Source organism: Thalassophryne amazonica, chromosome 20 (genome assembly GCF_902500255.1).
Source record: "Thalassophryne amazonica chromosome 20, fThaAma1.1, whole genome shotgun sequence".
Classification (NCBI taxonomy): Eukaryota; Metazoa; Chordata; class Actinopteri; order Batrachoidiformes; family Batrachoididae; genus Thalassophryne; species Thalassophryne amazonica.
The window spans coordinates 41,026,684-41,046,403 of record NC_047122.1 but is presented as its reverse complement, the minus strand read 5'-3'; the positions used below and the strand labels follow the sequence as shown (position 1 = coordinate 41,046,403).

The 19,720-nt window shown below is 40.3% G+C and overlaps 1 protein-coding gene across 1 annotated transcript in view; it reads right to left on the bottom strand.

Annotated features, from left to right (window-relative positions):
• Positions 1–19,720, bottom strand: part of LOC117502203 (CUB and sushi domain-containing protein 3-like) — a 1,088,443-nt gene that overhangs the window by 676,146 nt on the left and 392,577 nt on the right.

Here is a 19,720-nt window from a genome sequence, read left to right as displayed (position 1 = left end):
CTAAATCCAGGAACACAAGTACAAAAATCAACGTGGAACTTAACACTGAAAAAAACACAAGGTAAACCTACTGAAACACATAATGAAAACTGATGAGCAAGAAAACACAAGGACATGGTGAACTCGAGACATGAGGAACATAATGGCAACTCACAAAAATGAAGAACAGACTGACCACAGGCACGGACAATTCTTCACAGGTACACAGGTACACAGGTACAGGTACAACATACAAACTCAACTGATGAAGAAAATGGAAGATGTGTGATGAGGTCAAAGGTCAAGAATTAACCAAAAGGTGAAAAGAACTTAAACTGACATCTAAGGGTAAGTAGAAATAAAACAAAACAGCAAAGATTAAAAAAAAAAAAAAAAAGTTTGGACATGTCCAGCTCTACACAAGTTCTCTTATACTCACTCGACTGGTAAGCACTGAAAGCCGAGATAGGCATGTCCAAACTTGTCCTCTAACACTCCGAAACGGAGGTGTTCCTTTGTCTCGCTTCATCAGCGAATCGGTCGTGACGCGCGAAGCCTCCGCACGGCTTTCCATGATAAAATCTCTTGTTAAAAGTGAAATCTGCCGGAAAATGGCTGATGTCCAGCTCTTGTGATAACCAGAGAAAGAGCACACGACGGTCTCGTATTCACAGAGCCATCAGCTTAGAAATGATCCAGTGGTTTGTGCCGCGACGTCGCAGCTCAGCGCGGCGCACCGACCGTCCTTAAAGGGGTCCTTAAAGCTGTAGTTAAAGTCCTTATTCTCTGTGAAGCCCGTAAAATTTTCACAAAAAGCCAGATAACTTTTTCGAATGGTTTCCAGGTGCCAGTCTCTAACAGCTTCTGAAAAAATTCTGATGGAAAAAAAGTCCTTTTCATTCCGCCATTTCCAGACAATGAAAATCCGACGAGGGGGCGGGACCACTCCTTCCACAAGGCGTGCTCACAGGCGAATGACGTCACCGACAGGCGTGGTGCACACGAGGGTTCAAGCATGTCTGACGTAAAAACATATGAATGAAATCCATATAGTTTTTAAAAAAAATAAAAAGGACCGTTACTTTATGGACACACCGCGTAAATCCAGGAACACAAGTACAAAAATCAACGTGGAACTTAACATTGAAAAAAACACAAGGTAAACCTACTGAAACACATAATGAAAACTGATGAGCAAGAAAACACAAGGACATGGTGAACTCGAGACATGAGGAACATAATGGCAACTCACAAAAATGAAGAACAGACTGACCACAGGCACGGACAATGGACAAACTGCGCGAAAGAACCACAGGAATGACTGACAGGGGAGACACACGCACTGAATATGAAAGGAGCGCAGACAGAAGACAATAAACACACAAACAGACATAGAACCAGACAGGGGACTGGACCCAACAACAGGACACAGATATGGACTGGGAGCACACACACAATATAAGCTTATGAAAACACATCAATTCATTAGACAGTAATGTACAAATGTGGTTAATGCGCTTGGTTTCAGTTCAGAAGGCTCCGGGTTCAAATCCCACCCCGCCACATTTCTCCATGTAATGTGGAGTTGCATCAGGAAGGGCATCTGGCGTAAAAACCTGTGCCAATTCAACATGCAGATCCACCTTGGATTTGCTATGGTGACCCCGAGTGCAAACAAGGGAGCAGCCGAAGGGAATGTACAGATGGATATGGATGCTATATTCCATTTATGCCACTAAACACCCTTAAATCCTACATGCTCCAGCTTTAAAAATTACACGATGTAACATCAAAGTAAAAAAATGTTTTTAACATGATCTAACATGAACACAATGTCACAATGATACATGTACTGTACAGAATTCAGTGCCAGCTGCTTGCTGCAAAGCGAACAGAGTCTTGGATCTGCATATGTGATTCGCATATGTTGTCTGCTATGAGCCCTTGAACTAGCATTTATTTACTTAAAATTTGATGTTATCAATAAATAAAGAAATGTAAAAGCCTACAAGGGCAAGTATGATATTAAGGCATAGTAACAGGTTTTCTCTTGATGCCTTTCTGCTTGTCCACTGTTCAATCTTTTACAGTCAAAAAATATTTGTGTAGTGCAAAAATGACTGATTTACATCCCATGTGCACCATATTTGCTCTCATCCTTTCTTTCAATCTGTACAATTGTCTTTCTTTGTCTTTCCAGACATTTTAATTTATCAAGCTTTCAAAAAACCATCAGTTCCTGTCTGTCATGTATCCTTCCATTCCTTCAACACTTTTCTCACTCTAATCACTGTTTTACCCTCCTTTATTCAGTTTATCACTTTTATTCACCTTTATTACCTTTAAATTTAAGCAGTGGTGAGAACAGTGAATGTTAAAGTTAACTCTGCTAACCAAAAAGTTAGCTGTAAATAATGCAAAACCAATCAACCGTGAAACTGCTAAACCATTTAAGTGCAGCTACCAATAAGCGTTACCTTTTATTATATGACTTTATCTTCTTTTTTAAAAAAAAACATCTAAAACATTGAAAACATAAAATGAAAATGTTTAAGGTAAACATGGAGGTTACCAAAAAGGTGTAATATGCCAAGATCATAGGATGATCAAGACACACATAAATCATTAAATGAACACATGAAATTTAACAGTAGTCTGTAGTCAACATACGGTTTATTCCAAGTCCAGAAAATATTAATGAACAAGAAATACTAACAAATAAAAACACATATGGAAAATAATTTAATAATGATTAACCCATTTATGCCCAGATTTTTTTTTTAAGTGGAAAAAGTTGCATTAGTACCTTTGAGATTTTTTTATTGTGAGTACAAAATGACAGTGATATACTTCAGCAACAATTGTTGCCAGTGGGGTAAAACGGGTTAATTAGCTAGCGAAAGCTACGTGCTCCGCTAATTGCTTACAAAGTTACATCAAAAGCTAATCCACTAATGAAAGCGTCTGTGTTCACTAATTTGCTGATAACTGATTAGTTACAATGTACCCACCAGTGCATCTTACAATCCAACACTTTCACACTGTCACACCTTTGCTTCATAATTTGTTCACATTTTTCGCTCTCATAATTTGTCCTCTTTTTGTCCGCTCATCTTTCTGCTGTTCTCGGGATCTCACCCTCCTCAGATTTGTATGTCGTCATTATTTTTTGGTTTGACCTTATTTCTCATACCTTGCAATCATTTCCAAACCCAAACAATGCCCATTCCCAAAAAATGTCCCTTTTTAAACACACAAAACCACTCGTCAGCCACCATGTTTTATTCCCCTGGCTGACACCGACCTCACACTGCCACAGAGTAGCAACACTAACCAACAGGTGGTGAATCCGCCCAGCTGTGTTTCCTTGATGGAACACTAACAATCATCTTCGAAAGCAAAGGACATCACGTCTGACAAATACCTGTAGGGCTTGCCAAGCATTAAGTGTTCCATGAACAATGCAGCTAAAAACTGAGGTTAGACACCGCCAACATGTTATTACAATTTATCAATAGAATATAAAGTACTAAGAGCTTATAAAGGCATTGCAGTTGTCTATTAATAGGCTCTTTTTTTGATATTTCAAATTTTTATTTTTATTTTTTTGCATTGTTAGTTAATGCAAAACAATCCCTTAGCCCTCATCAGTTTTGGACAGTCAGTTGTACCGTGGGCTTCTATGTGCAAAGACAAACTGCAACACGAGGAACCTCTGGGGCAGTTTCACAGCTTCACAAGACACAGGTCAACACCCAAAGTCACAGTGCAAGTGATACTCCTCATCTGAGGCTACCTAAGTAAGCACTCTTTTGATCCAGTCCACAGATTATTGTCCACATCCCCACAGTCATATTGTCAGAAGAAAGGTTTGGACACTAATTTCTTCACATTCGGACTATGGGCATTATGATTGAGTGGTTTCAAAGCTGGAAAAGTATATTCCAAGATTCATACTACAGTGTACCTGTACGTCTGTTTCAAATGTCCTGAGCCGATGCCATCCAGCTGGTGGGTGAATGCGAGGCATCGTCACTTTAAGCATCTGATTCAGATGGAAAAGCACTTGAAAAATGCTGGTTACTGTTTAGTGGCGAGTAAAATTTTAAAACCCATAAAGCATTACAATGATAGAATTAATGTCAATAATAAAAAGGACACTACAACAATGCACAAAACCCCCAAATTAAAGAGCTGATAATTCAGAATAAAGGTATGACTTATACTGTGGTGCGACTTAAAAATGTTTTTTCCTCTTAAAGAGGCATCTTTTTTAATCGGTGTGACTTGTTCTCCAGTGTGACTTAAGGCCCCTGACACTTGCACAACTCTGATCCGCGCACTTGCACGCATATCGTCGTGATGATCCCACCCGCTGTGTTCCCAGTTGGACACCATGCTTTGTTCCACTGGCTGCCACACGCCGTTCGATGGATGCTGCATCTGTAAAATAATTATTTTGTAGCAGATTAATCATTTTCTTTGCAAGTTGGCTGTTGAAAACGGCTTAAATCGCTTCCTGAATCACATAGTACTGCTCCAGCCATGCTGAGGGATGTGGAGAAAGCATATGGAGCCGTCAAAAAAGGTAATTATTTGTCATGTTTACATTGTCATGGCTTGGTAAAACAGTTGCATGTTCTGCTGCACACAAGAAGGAAAACTTCTTGTGTGCTGCTGTGAAAGTATGTTTATGATAGATTTAACGTATGTTTATGTGAAAGTATGTTTATGACAGATTTAACCTCTCGTTATAATTGTTCAGATGAGCTCCGTTCTTATGCGGTGCGCTGATGCAGCCACTCGCACTGTTCACTTCTTTACTCAACTTGACGAGCTGCACATAGTGTTGGTGAGAAGATCGTGCAAATGCATGCATCAAAGTCAAGCAAGTGTTAGGGGGCCTTTACGCTCTGAAATATATGGTAATTGCTTTTATGTTTACTGAGAGTTACTTTCAGTGAGAAGTGTCTCACTACTGCCATCTGCGGTTAATAGGAGACGATTGCATCAGGCAACTGGCCGCAAGCAGCGGCATTTCAAGCAATCTGTAACCAATTCAGAGATTATTTACTGAGGCAGACAAACAGAACCTACAACTGTATTATAAACTGTACATACTACAGCAATTAATAAGACATCTGTTGTGGATTAGTTTAAGGGAAAATTCTTAATGCCATCCACAAATGCTTGCAGGATCTATTTTTTAAATTCCCGTAGCCAAGGCTGCATGTTGGTATTGTATGAGTAGTTTCTAATTTTTGCAATGTACCATGAGTTTCCAAAGTACTGCCCAATTAAACTTGCCTGGAACTGCTGGGCTACCTTTGTAAAATTGTTAAGCACAGTAGGTAAGCAAGCAGTTCTGCATCCCACAATTGGGACAACTACTAGTAAAATTGTGTGTGCATGTAAACAAGCCCAAATATAGAACTAAATGTGAGCCTATGTGCAGAAATATGTGTTTCACATAAAAAAAAAGTGGCATATCGTTAGACAGAGCAGACATAATGACAGCTTGTCTTGTGAGATACGAATTCAGCTTGTGTCTATAGCAGCATTCTCAGGACTTTTATTTACCTATTTATTTATTTATTTATTACAATTTATTTTGGATATGGGCTCAGCTGTGTCTCCTCCAAGTACAGCTTTCACTGAACTGAACCCTCTAACAACCAAAGTAATAAGTGGCTTCCTGCAAAGATGAGCGGTGCACATTTACTCAAGCAGCACTGAAGCCTTCGGCACACAGTCCTTCTGTCGTACATACGCTCATTCATCTTTGCTCTCTTTCATGCAAAATTGTTTGTTTTTGAGGCTACACCTACACGCATTGACGTCACAAGCATTTTGTATTCTTGTATCTATATTTGCAATAAGAAAAACATACCTCCCCTCCCCAATAAACAGGTCTTACATTCTGCCAAAGCGTATGCATCTTAACGTCTATTCATTACATTTTAATTCAGAAACACACGTTGCCTCCAAATGCATTCATGCATAAAAATAAGGCATCCTTTCAAAATACCACACATGCATTCATACCACAGTAAGGAGCTTTTTTGGCAATCACATCCAGCACTTTAAAAAGGCAAACATCAAACTCTTTTGTAAATCAACTTTCAACTGTTCTTTTGTTTCACACACTCTCCGACGTCCTGTTTGCAGGAACAAACTTCAAACACATACTTGTGCGCACACACAAATTCCCATGTTGCAATTTATTCATGCGTTTATGCGTTTGGAGATTTATGGGGTGAAACCCAAATTCTTTTACAGAAAGTGAGAGATGGATGGGACAGGGACGCCTTCAAGGTCTATTCCTGTGTGACAACGCTCGCTTGTGTACGTGGATGGTGTGGGTGTGTGCGTGTGTGTTTGTGATGTACACAGTGAAATCACATTAGCAAGTGAATGAAGAACAAGCTAATATCAGCAGAGTGATCGTATGCACACACACACACATAGCCACTGTAACACATGGTTCTCTTTATTTTCTCTCAAAAAGCAACCATGCAGTCTGGCTAATGTGATTGTCAACCCCCCCCATTTCTCCTTGCTTCTTGTCTCATAGTCTCTTTTTTGCCAACAGGGATTTTTCATTATTATCTCAACTGTGAAAAGAAAAGGCAGTAAAAGAAAAAATAAATAAAACTAAAAGGCAAAGATGGACAGAAAAAGGAGTCATAAAGGATGAAAATTTAATGGCTTCATAAAATTAAACTATGCTCATGTTCCATGATTAAACACCACTGTGCCGAACTGCACGGGAACCAAACCGACCATCAGAAAGTAGTCAGAAATCAAGTGAAAACTTGTATAATTGCTATGTGGCTTAATATGGGTTAATATGTACTTTGTCCAGTGTAGATATTGCTTAAACTTCATTTTGCTACAGTTGATGGATATTTTGTTTCCAGAGGTGTGCATGTGTTAGGCCTGTTGGTGAACTTCCCAATAGCTTGACTGTATTGCTATAGAAATTTCTGCTTATTGGATCCAAATGCAGTAGTTGATCTTGTTCAGATTTGCAGACGAAGAATACCTTTTCTATTATGAGTTTCAAGATTAGGCATTTAGAGGGAGACACTAACACTGGCCTGATGATATAATATAGCTGTTGGGGTTTGGTCTGGGGACGGGTCTTTATGTTGTCCCCATGATTTTTATGCTCATGTGTTCTGTCCTGACTCCTCATGGTCTGTGCCCTTCATGTGAGTCCCTGTTACCTGTCTGTCACGCTTGAGTGTGTGTCTGCTCCTAGTGTTTGGTGTGAATGTATGTGATGCCAGGCGGGTGTGCAGATGTGACCCCTGCACCTGGTTAGTCTTTTCCCAGTACTGTGGCGTGTGAGTGTGCCTCGTCAGTCCTCTGTGTGCTCCCCTGTCCTGTTGTCGGTGGATGTGTGTGGGAGTAGGTGTGTGGCTGTCCCTCGTGCAACCCTTTGTGGGCACTTGTTGCGGCCTGTGTGTGTGTGTGTGTGTGTGTGTGTGTGTGTGTGTGTGTGTGTGTGTGTGTGTGTGTGTGTGTGTGTGTGTGTGTGTGTGTGTGTGTGTGTGTGTGAATGATTGGGGATGTGTAGGGGTGTTGTGGCACTTGCTATCGGACATGTGAATGCATGTGTGCATGTGACCCCTGCCTGTGTTTGTGAGTGAATGATAGGTGGGTGTGTGGGCTCCCCTGCACTGGGCATGTCCTCCCCGTTGGTCTGTGTATGAATGCGTGTGTGGCGTGGTTGACTCCGGTGTGTGCATCAGTGTATGCTTGAGTCCGTGTGTGGCTGTATGTGTGTGAATGCACTTCTAGTGCTTCCCTCTGTCCCTCTGTGTATCCTAGTCCCGGTATGTGCATGTGGGTGTGCGCGAGTGTTTCTCCCACTGTCTCGTCCTCCTGTTCATCAGCCATGTGCAGAAGTCTTGGTTACGCCTGATGGCTGCGCGTGGCATGTGACAGTTCTGTGTTGCAGAGAGTTCCGCCCCTTGGGCTCTAGTTGTGTTTCTTCATTGTACTTTTACTGTCAATGTTTCGGTACTCTGGCAAAATATTTTCCTTTGTGATAAATAAAGCTGATCTTATTCTTATTCTTACTTCATGTCATTTATTTTTTACCCTGTGTTTACTGTATTTCTGTTCCTTACCGTGTTCGCCAGTGTATCGGTTTCTACTGATGTCTTAAGTTCTAGTTTGATTTTCACAGTTATCTTGATGGTTGTTTCACTTGTGATTTCCTTGAGTCACTTTAAGTTCTCTCGTGCTCCCCCAACCTCACATATAATCCTCACACCTGTTTGCAATGAGCTGAGTAGTACTTAAGTCACACCAGTTTGCTCCATCACTGCCCGTCATTTACTTTCTGTCCTGTCAGTATTTTGTTTCTCGTCAGCTTCTGTCATCATTTCTAAGTGTTGTCTTGCTATCGCAATTTTGATAGATTTTGATTTTTGTCATGTCAGGCATTTTTGGATTTAGTCACTTGCAAGTATTTTTGTCACCATTGTCTTATCACTGTGATTGGGACATTAAACACCTTATTTTTGTACTAACCTCTTGTGTCTTGTTACCTGCATCCTGGGGTCCAAAGCTAGTGCCTAGCGGTTCCAACCACCATAATAACCTCACTGATATTTGGGTTGAGAGGGATTTTGGGCCATTTCAGGTCATCAAACTTTATATTTCACAGCGTAGAAACCTAGTGTCAAAGGCCTGTGCTGGTAGTAAATATCCATATGTCTGTCTCAGTGTTCCCACTGGCCCAGTTACCAAGTACAAGTACACACTCTGCCTTTGTTTGTCCAAGTGAGATCTCAAGCTGGGATCATACGTTGCCACTGTACTATTTCTTTGATCTTAGCTTCTCCTCAGCTATGACAATCCTGGACCAAGACATGGGTATTTGGACTTAAATGCCTCCTTTTTCCTCATACTGTCCATCTCAAGGATTGGTATATTGTCTCTTGACATCCTCATGATGTTTTCCACATCATCTCAGGTACTGGGATTTATCTTAAGACGTAAACTTATGGATCTGGTGTTCTTATGTGATGATCTATAAATGCCACAGATCTTTTGCAGGTGGCCATTGTAGAAGACACTTACCTCTCTCATATCTTTCTTCACCAATCTCCAACACGTCATGCTTGACATTACTATTGTAGACAATCAGCTGTCATTATCCTGTACCCTCCAGACTTCAGATGAGATGAAAGTCATTCTTGCTTGTTCATTCTCGCTGTGTTGTGTTTTATAGTTTTATTGTCACTACTTATTACTTCTATGTAGGCCCGAGGCCCATTGGTGCTGATGCTTACCCATAATTCCATAGTGTGAAGTGGATGAGAGTGTATGATTCCCTCTGGATGGGATGCTAGCGTGACACTGGTTATTTCCCCAGACAAGGACGGTACCCATTTACAGCTGAGTGGAATGGGACAATGCAGATAAACTGTCTTGTCCAAGGACACTGACAAGGAGCGTGACTGGTAAACAAACGTAGGTCTACATATTGGAAGCTACCTGCTCTGCAACACATTACTTGAAATAATAATAACAAGACTTCTGTAAAATGTAAAGTCCTCAAAAAATCAAGGCCTTGGCCATCTATTGTAGTTATTGCTGCAGTTTGTATATTTATGGGTCCTCTTCTTCTTGAGTTGAGCAAAGTACAAATATGCAATTTATAGAAAATGTAGCACCAGTAGAAAGCTAAAATTTATATTCCAGCCAGCATGACTTGTATATGAAAGAGCCTTTCATATTTTTATTTCAGGCATCACTTTCAAAACATTTACAATCAAGTTACATTTGAAATGTAACATAAAGAGGTTTTTTATCTGGTGGAGCTTGTTGGGAAATTGTGCTGTGGTCCACATTGATCTGTTGTTGCCGTGCTACTCAGAGAATAGCAATGACACACATAATCTATCTTTCATCAATCCAGCAGATTTTTTTAAGTATAGTAGTTATAAATATGCAGATACACATCAAGATTAGTGTGACCTCAGGGATAGCCACAATTCAGCTGCAGTGTAGAACATGGAAAGGAGTGAGACACTGGTGTGCCTGCACAATAAGCACACACAGAGAGTGTGTCTCCATTGTGCTGGCAAAGGAAGGTGTGTCTGCACAGTGTATCCTATGACCTATAAAGAGCTACAGACTACAAAAATGGCAACATTCTCCAGTAATGCAGCTTTTGACAGTAACAGTGAAGACTGGGAAACATGCACTGCAAGAGCAGAAGTGTTTTGCACAGTTAATGCAAAGACAGTTAGTGTCTTGTTGAGTGTTTTCAGTGCAAAGACATACAGAGTGCTTTGTAGTTTGTAAACCCTGAAATGCCTGCAGATAAAACATTCAAGCAGACTGTGGACACCCTCCAAGAACATTTCAGTTCTAAACCATACGGCACAGAGGAAAGATTTAAATTCCACAAGCAGAACCAGGAGGGACATGGAAGTATATGTGAGTAAGCTGTAGAACTGCACAAATTAGCAGAGAACTGTCAGTTTGGAGATGGATGCTCAGATACACTGAGAGACATATTAGTTTGTGGGATGTACAGTGAAAGCACACTGAAGAAGAATATGGGAAAAAAATGCCCTTAGGATTGCAGTATCAATAGAGGCTGCTGCAAAGGGTGATGCTGAGATCCAGCAAATATCTTTGGAGTGCAATACAAATAAAATGTTGCTGAAAGAAAGAGAGAAGTGTTACCACTGAGAAAAAGCATCACATACTTTGTATGAGTGCTGACAAAGAATGCAGAAAGTGCTGCAAAAAAGGACACTTTGAAAGAGTGTGTAATGATAATAATAATAATAAAAAACCCCTGCAAGGACAGGATGCAGAATCCCCAAATTCTGAGAAAAATGACACAGGGCATTGAAGAAAAAAAAAAAAAAACAGCAAAGGTTGTTTTAGTTGTTTATGAGACACAGCATACAAGAGCGACATGATTGCAGGAGATTATCACTCTGTACACACATTCAGTTGTCTGCATAAACAGAAGGACCACTTTATTAAGCCATAGATTATTAAGAAAAAACAGCACATTGCCCGGGGGGATCCACAGGCTCTAGAGTGGGTAGTGTTTATAAAATAGGTAGCTGACATTTTTCAAGGATGGTAATAAATTAATTAAATAATTTATTTCGGGACAAATAAAGTTGATATGATCTAAAATTAGGCATTTTTAAATGAAATTAATTTTTTTTTAATGAGTTGGAACGGGGTGTGAGTCCAGAATGTTTTTAAAACCTTAGAGAGAAGACCTCAACAGTTTTTAGAGCTCAGCCCTTTAATTTTCTGTTAATTGCATCATTTTATATGTTAATTTACTGTCTTAATGTATTTATAAATTGTTTAGGTTCTTGTTATTATATACATACTATAATAATAATAATAATAATAATAATAATACAATGTATTTTTATTATTTTATTTGAGTGTTTTCACTTTCTTGTGTCATCCATGTGTTTTTAATGTATTTAAAATTATATTATGGACTTACATTGAACTTACTAAATACAATCAAGCACACTTTTAATTTAATTTATACTTTTAATATAAAGATGTCCCCTTTTGACCCCTTGCTGGAATGGCATGTGAGTCAAAAACGTAAATATCAACTTTTGTTCAGTGTTGTTAACTAATATCTGTAATTTTTCCAAAAATATTAGTAATATCAATGTTCCGTTTTGGTGGCATCCATCCTTGACCCAAAATATATAAGCATACCAAACGGCAAAGGTCAGCTCTCACCAGTTTGTCTGTAATCAAAGATAAACAAACATGCATGCACACAGACTGTTTTGTCTTCTCTGTATTATGCTGCAAACAGGTGCTGTTATTTATACACACCCACAAACAGAGACAGTGGTGGAAGACATCAAATACACTACACTTGTCACTCATGGTAATGGCAATATTTCACTTAACTAAACTGACTAAACCAGTTGAACTTCAAAACCACAATAAATCAATAACACTAACAAAACTGTTAAACTAACATGAACCACAATAACAACAATTAAAATCCCAAAACATCCAAACTCCCACGGTGCATTGCAGCACAACATCCATTGTTTACTAGTGTTTCTCCCAAAATATTAGTCCTAGGGCAGCACGGTGGGTTAGTGGTTAGCACTGTTGCCTCACAGCGAGCAGGTCATGGGTTCAATTCCCGTGGCCTTTTTGTGTGGAGTTTGCATGTTCTCCCCGTGTTTGCGTGGGTTTCCTCTGGGTGCTCCGGTTTCCTCCCACATCCAAAGACATGCGGGTTAGGTGGATTGGAATCTTTAAAATTGTCCTTAGGTGTGTGTGTGGGTGTGTCTGTGTTTGTTTGTCTGTTTGTGGCCCTGCGACAGACTGGCGTCCTGTCCTGGATGTACCCCACCTCGCGCCCTATGACTGCTGGGATAGGCTCCAACGCCCCGCAACCCTTAATTGGACTAAGCGGTAGAAGATGAATGACTGAATGAATGAATATTAGTCCTACCAACGTTCTGTTTTTGCATCATTCATCCTTGACCAAAAATACATAAGCATACCAAATGGCAAATGTTAGCTTTCCTTGATCCATGATCGAAGCCATACCCAGGCATGCACACATACATGCACACAGAAGCCACTTGCCTATTATAATACAGATGAAGTGAGACTTGCACTCGATTAAAGCCTCATTCTCACTTTCACAGATATGTATCCCAGTAGGATGCAGTCTATAACTGTGACAAACCAACACAAAGATTAACGGTTTCCACAGATGAGAGGTATTGCAGTTTGATGGCGTAACATGTCAGATTTGTATCATACCGTATGCTCTGTGCAAAAAGCTAAACCCCCAGAAACTTCAAAGTGGGACCACAAGTTCTCATTCATGATTATTAAAGTGAGACATGACAGAAGGTAGTTATGCTGCAAGAGATAAATCATTAATGTACACTGTGGATGTTGGTCAAAACATGAGACGTCACGTTGATCAAATACAAAATGTAGAAGTAGAAAACAGTTTGACTCCTTTTCCAGACAAAGTGGATACAGAGCTACCCACACCTGGCAGTGCTCTACCTTCTCCTGCACAGCAGATCAATACCACACTTCCCAAGGTTGGAAGGGAACAGGCAAACAATCAGAAGCAGGAGAACCTGGGAAGATGTCATTCAGACACACAGAGAAGATGACCTTAGAGACTTCTGATATTGAGTTAAAATCTTTACACACAGACACACGTGTGCACGCGCGAACACGCACGCACACACACACACACACACACACACACACACACACACACACACACACACACACACACACACACAGAAAAGCAAACTGATTTTAGGTTGAAACAAAAACAATGTTTTTACAACATATATTGTCGCTGGCAACAAGCTGGGAACATCACTCCATGAAATCGACAAAACAGAAAATATGCTGCAACAGTTCTGTGTGTCAGAGCAAGAGGAGAGGCAGGCAGAGCTTCACCAGGTGTGATCAAACTTTAATTTTGTTGATATACAAAGTGTGTATACATCATTGCTTGAAGATTTCTGAGTGGATTTTGGAAATATTTTACAGAAATATTAACGAGCACAAGAGAAAGTGTCACATGGAGTGCATGTGTCCATGGATGAAACTTTGAGATCATACAACCCCAATTCCAATGAAATTGGGACATTGTGTAAAATGTAAATAAAAACAGAATACAATGATTTGCAAATCCTCTTCAACCTATATTCAATTGAATACACCACAAAGACAAGATATTTAATGTTCAAACTGATACACTTTATTGTTTTTGTGCAAATATTTGTTCATTTTGAAATGGATGCCTGCAACATGTTTCAAAAAAGCTGGGACAGTGGTATGTTTACCACTGTGTTACATCACCTTTCCTTCCAACGTTTGGGAACTGAGGACACTAATTGTTGAATCTTTGTAGGTGGAATTCTTTCCCATTCTTCTTGATGTACGACTTCAGGTGTTCAACAGTTGGGGTCTCCGTTGTCATATTTTGCGCTTCATAATGCGCCACACATTTTCAATGGGTGACAGGTCTGGACTGCAGGCAGGCCGGTCTAGTACCCGCACTCTTTTACTATGAAGCCACACTGTTGTAACACATGCAGAATGTGGCTTGGCATTGTCTTGCTGAAATAAGCAGGGACGTCCCTGAAAAGATGTTGCTTGGATGGCAGCATGTGTTGCTCAAAAACCTGGATGAACCTTTCAGCACTGATGGTGCCATCACAAATGTGTAAGCTGTCCATGCCATGGGCACAAACACACCCCCATACCATCACAGATGCTGGCTTTTGAACTTTGCGCTGGTAACAATCTGGATGGTCTTTTTCCTCTTTTGTCCAGAGGACATTATGTCCATGATTTGGCAGCATGTGTTGCTCCAAAACCTGGATGTACCTTTCAGCATTGATGGTGCCATTACAGATGTGCAAGTTGCCCATAGCAACTTACACATTCCATTACACACTCTCAGAAGTACCCTTCCCTACAGCATTTGCCATGTTCCTCCATCTATCTTCTCCTTTCCTTCCCTTCCCATGTCATCTTCTTCCTGCTAGTGTCTTTCCACCGGGAGAAGGGTAACTGTGTCAATTTCCTGTACATTAACTTTCTCTCCACTCTTCTCCTTCTCCCATGAGGTAAGTACTGTATCTTTCTGCATGTCCACTAAAATCCACTCTGCTGGCTGGTTCTCTTTACATTTTTTCTGCTTGTCTTTTGGACTTTCTGTACAACCCAGTGTGTTTTATGTCCTTTGTCCAAAAGGTCAACAGCAAATGTGTCCAAATATCAGGTAGCTGCAATACGTTTTGCATCCATAAACAGGATACAACTATTTGGGGGTGAATTCAAAACAAATTATGGTGGAAATGTGCAATAATAATAGTAATCATTATCATCATCATCGTAGGCAACGTATGCATGTTTTTACCTATTATACTGTTTAGTAATAGTAAATTGATGGTGAATAAAAAGAGTAACTGCAGAGGCATAAATACTATAAATCAAATTAATAATCTGAACTAAAATAGGATCCTGGTTGCTTTTCGCTATTGTCACATTTTTGCTCAGTGTGGACTTTCTTTGGTGCTTGCATTTTTTAAAAACTTAAAAATAAATAAACTACAGATAAATAAATCCCCAGATTTTTCAGTCATTTACACCAGGTCAATGGCCAATTGTAGAAAATGCTATGCCATGTTGAGTTGTCAGAAATTTGTCTGCTTCATGGTGGAGTGGCACAGAGAAGGATTTTCCATTACAGTTTGCTAGACAACGAACTGAAATTTGATCCTAGATTATTATTTTGTTTCCTAAAAATGTCCTTCTCTATTCCACTGCCAAAGTTTGACTGGTCAAGTATCAGACAAAAGTCTGCACAGTCTCTCCAATCATAGCCACCGTAGCCTATAATTCCTTTAGTGACAATGTCTTGATGGCTTCCTTCACAAGCCTTCTTCTTGCACCTTCTTTCAGTAATGACAACTGGCGTTCAAAGCGTGGGCTTAGAGTAAATTCATCACAAGGTGTCATTAACTGTTACACATAGATTTTCAAAACACTTGTGAATATGCTATGTGAAAGCAGTCCATTTATAATTTACCATGTTAATAATTATAATATAATACTTTGAACATACAAAGTGCTACACAAACTGAAATACAACAAAATATAATTCAGATAACAAAAAGTATAAAACAGGACAATAAACATAAAATACAAATTTAAAAAATAATAACAATCCACCAACTATTACTGATTATAGGTAGTTGGAAATTCTGTATTTGTATTTTTTTTTTTCATTTTAGTAAATGAAAGTAATGTTTTGTTATTGTTATTGCTGTTCAACAGAAATTTGGTATATTTGCATTTATTACTGAACATATCAGAGTCAGAATCACACAACTTATTAATCCCAGAGGGGCAGTTGAGTTCACAGTTATCTTATTTCTGCACTTAGAATTCAGGTACACCAATAATTCTGGATTCAGGATTGTAGCTGAGGAAAATTTGTTGAATTTGGTAAGAAAACATAATTAAAAAAAATTTATGTGGTAAACCATTTTTAACACAATTATTTCCAACAACAACAACCATTTCATGTTTTTCAGCTGCTTTCCTCTTCCTCATGTCAAGCAGATTCTGATCTGCTTGTGTCTAAAGTTCAGGGTCTGCAGTCCAAGACTGATTAACACCACCAGCGTGTGACACAGATGCACACAAAACCAAAGTCATTTTTCAGGTTACAGTGTGCAGTCAACAGCCACCAGTGTGTCTTGTAAATCAGCCATTTGTTTGCCACTTTGAACCTGTTGTGTTTCAGTGTTACTGGGTGTCTGAGTGGGTTTGTGTGTGAGTTCTTCCAGTATGTGTGGACAGGGTCCTTGACCATGACGGCATGCCATCCATTAGTCATACATGTTACTTCACAACCACAGACAACCATATGCACACAAATGCACACAATCCAACAAAGCCCTCTAGCGAGGTCACCCTAATACTCTGCTCAGTGGTTACCACCATTCATCATGTAGCACAGCAGTTCTTAAACTGAGGGGCCAAACAGACACTGCAGGGGGGGGGGGGGGGCGGACAACTTGGGGGGAAAAATGGAAGTCAACCAAAGTTGAACGAAGCTCATTCATGTGAGTACAACAAACATGTAAGGTTCATGTGATTACTGAAGAGGATCATAACTCAAAGTAGCTACATTTAATTTAATACTGAATGCATAAATGGATATATTTTTGGCAAGGAATGAAAGAAAACAAATTTCTGGACACCAGGTTTGACAATATTAAACACATACACACACACACACACACACTTAGGGAGTCTCAGATGAGGAATATAATTTACATTGTGTGGCAACATTAGCTATAGAATTTAGGCAATGTGGCATATTTCTCCGCTCATGATCCAGTGCACAGGTAGTCTTACTTCCGAGAGATGGAGATGGACCTGGATCTGTTTGCCATTCAGGTTCCAAGGTCGTTCCATAGTCTGGACGATGTGACAATACATAACATCAATGCATGTTCCCACCCCTAGCCTGAAATTGTAACCTGCCAATTATTTTAAGAGTTGTGTGTGTCGTATAGCTATTTAGAAGAAGGACTCATGTGATGGAAGGGAGAGGTTTTCTGGTGAGGCAACAGATATGCATATAAAGTATCAAATTATACATCAACGAGACCTGACTTGACTTAAAAAATGAATTTGAACTTAAACTGATGAAGAAGCTGGAGGCATCAGATAGAAATTTGACATCATCCACTTTTAAGAGAGTGCTCCATCACCATGGCCTGAAAGGGCGTCATCCATGGACAAACCCAATATACTCAATTCATTCATTCATTCATTCATTCATTATTTAACAGCTGAACAGTAGAAAAAAAACAATTTTGCACTATATGTCCTTCGTAAATTACATATTCTAAATAAATAATTTTCAGACATAAGAAATGACAGTCACATACTGACATAAAACCTTTCCAAACGTGTATCATTGGAGCTGCCTCCAATACCTCGTACACCTGTTGCTACAACTATCTGCGCACACCAGCGGCTAAAAGACAAAGTGTGCCCTGTGAGAGCTCATTCAATCCCTCTCGTGGCAGGTGTCGGCCAAACTCCAGGTGACACACACAAACATCTAACACTGCTTGCTTGGCACTGAGAAAATGTGTGGCCATTCACGCTGTTAGCATGACAACAGTCAGCAGATGATCCCTTTCGAGCTGGCGGTGAAATTTATCTAAGTGCCCCCATGTCTGGAGTTGCCGAGTACACGTGGCGTGCCAGAGTGTCAGCTCCCCCTACAAGACGTGTGTGTGTTTTTCACTCACTCCCCTGCTTCCCCCCAACACGTGCGTGTGTGTGGTCCCCCCCCTGCAGGTGAGGCGCCTCTCATCTGATCACAGAGTGACACCTTGGTCTGGGAATGGACAGGGGGTGTGGCTGGCTGCCAACAGCAGCGGCTGTTGACATCTCTGGTCCTGGACGTCACAGCTGCAGCACATGTACTGTGTTTTGACAGACACATGCTTGTGTGTGCTTGCTGTCCTCATGTGGAAATGTTTGCGATGGGCTGGAGAGCACACACAGCGCGCACACTGACAGGCTGCCCCAGCTGAAATGGACCTTCAGTTCATATGGACACGCAGCAGGCGATCTGAATGTCACATCTGTCTGACAGGATACGTGTCCTGTGAGTGATGCGCCGCAGGAATATATGACAAGCCGACAGTGTGAAAAATACACCACTTTCAGTCACATATCAGCAGAAATACACTGTAACAAATGCAGTTTGGTCAGTTATCACGGGGCATTTTTCTCTTTTTTTAAAAAATACCTTTATGTCCTTGTTGATTTCAGGCATTTTTCCGCACCTTTTACAGGACAGCGATGGTAGCGCAGTGGTAAAGTTTCTGGCTGGCAATCAGAGCTTTTGTAAATTGCAGGTTCGAATCCCATGGGCGGCATGTATTTTTTTGTTTTTTTCACAGCAGCTGTGCGATGTGGTTACACATGCCCCAGCTGCTTAATTTCAATTTCAATTCACTTTTCTTTATATAGCACCAAATCACCACAAAGTTGCCTCAAGGCACATCACATAAGTAAGGTCTAACCTCACCAACCCCTCGCACTGCGTTCCCGCTCTGACGGTTTTGTGCGCGACACTGTCGCATGTACGAAACTGTTGCAACAGCTTCGTTCACGCCTCCCCATCGTGGTTCACTCATACGAGCTGATCCGCCATGATTCGCCCTGATTTGTACTTATTTGTACTACTCGTATGTGTGAAGGGGCCCTAAGGGGTGTATGTTTATAATGATGCTACTTCTGCATTTGCTTTTATTTATAGTGTAGTAGATTTGTAGTGTGTGTATCTGCCCACAGGAGTGTGCACCTGCATGATCTTACACATATGTGTGTTACTCCTTGTTGCACTGATTGGCACCCAGCAGTGAAAACATGGTTTCTCTCCAATCTCCCTCAGCAATGCTGTGATGCCCAGGGACGATAAGCTGTTTGTATTCTCATGAAATAGGTGGGTTCTGGCAGTAGAGCTTTGGACATGGCAGGGGGCCCTCGCTGCTGTTTCACCCCCCCCCTTGAGGACAGACACTCTGACTGAGTTTAAATAGTGGATTAACCTCCATATCAGTCTCGAAGGTTCCAACATAAACATGTTGACGTGCGACTGTCACAAACAGAAACACATTCAAGTTCCTTTCCATAATTACAGAGTGGATTACCGTCTCCTCCAGCTTTTTCCTCATACATATCTTGTGAGATTAAACATGTTATTTTTGCCTCTGCCAAACAGCTAATGTGATCACCGGCATTAATTAGCAGGATATTGGTTGTTATTGAGTATACTATCTCAATGGATTTTGAAGAAATTTGGTGTACTGACAGATAATGGCTAGAAGGGAGATATGGTTGATTATGCAGGCATTATAGAGCTTCCCTTTTTTTTTTTTTTTTTTCTTTTTTAATTATAACAGAGGATTCCCTTTTAGTTTATTCTCAAGCACTACAAGTAGGGTTGGGTGATGTCATATTAACTGGAAAATTCATGATGTCTACGGTAAAACAACATGACGGACAATGAAATGAGGGGACTGTTCTTTTGATATACTCTTTCATACAAATTAAATAATAAACTAAATGCCATTTGTTTACTTCTTTATGAATACCATATTTTCCAGGGTAT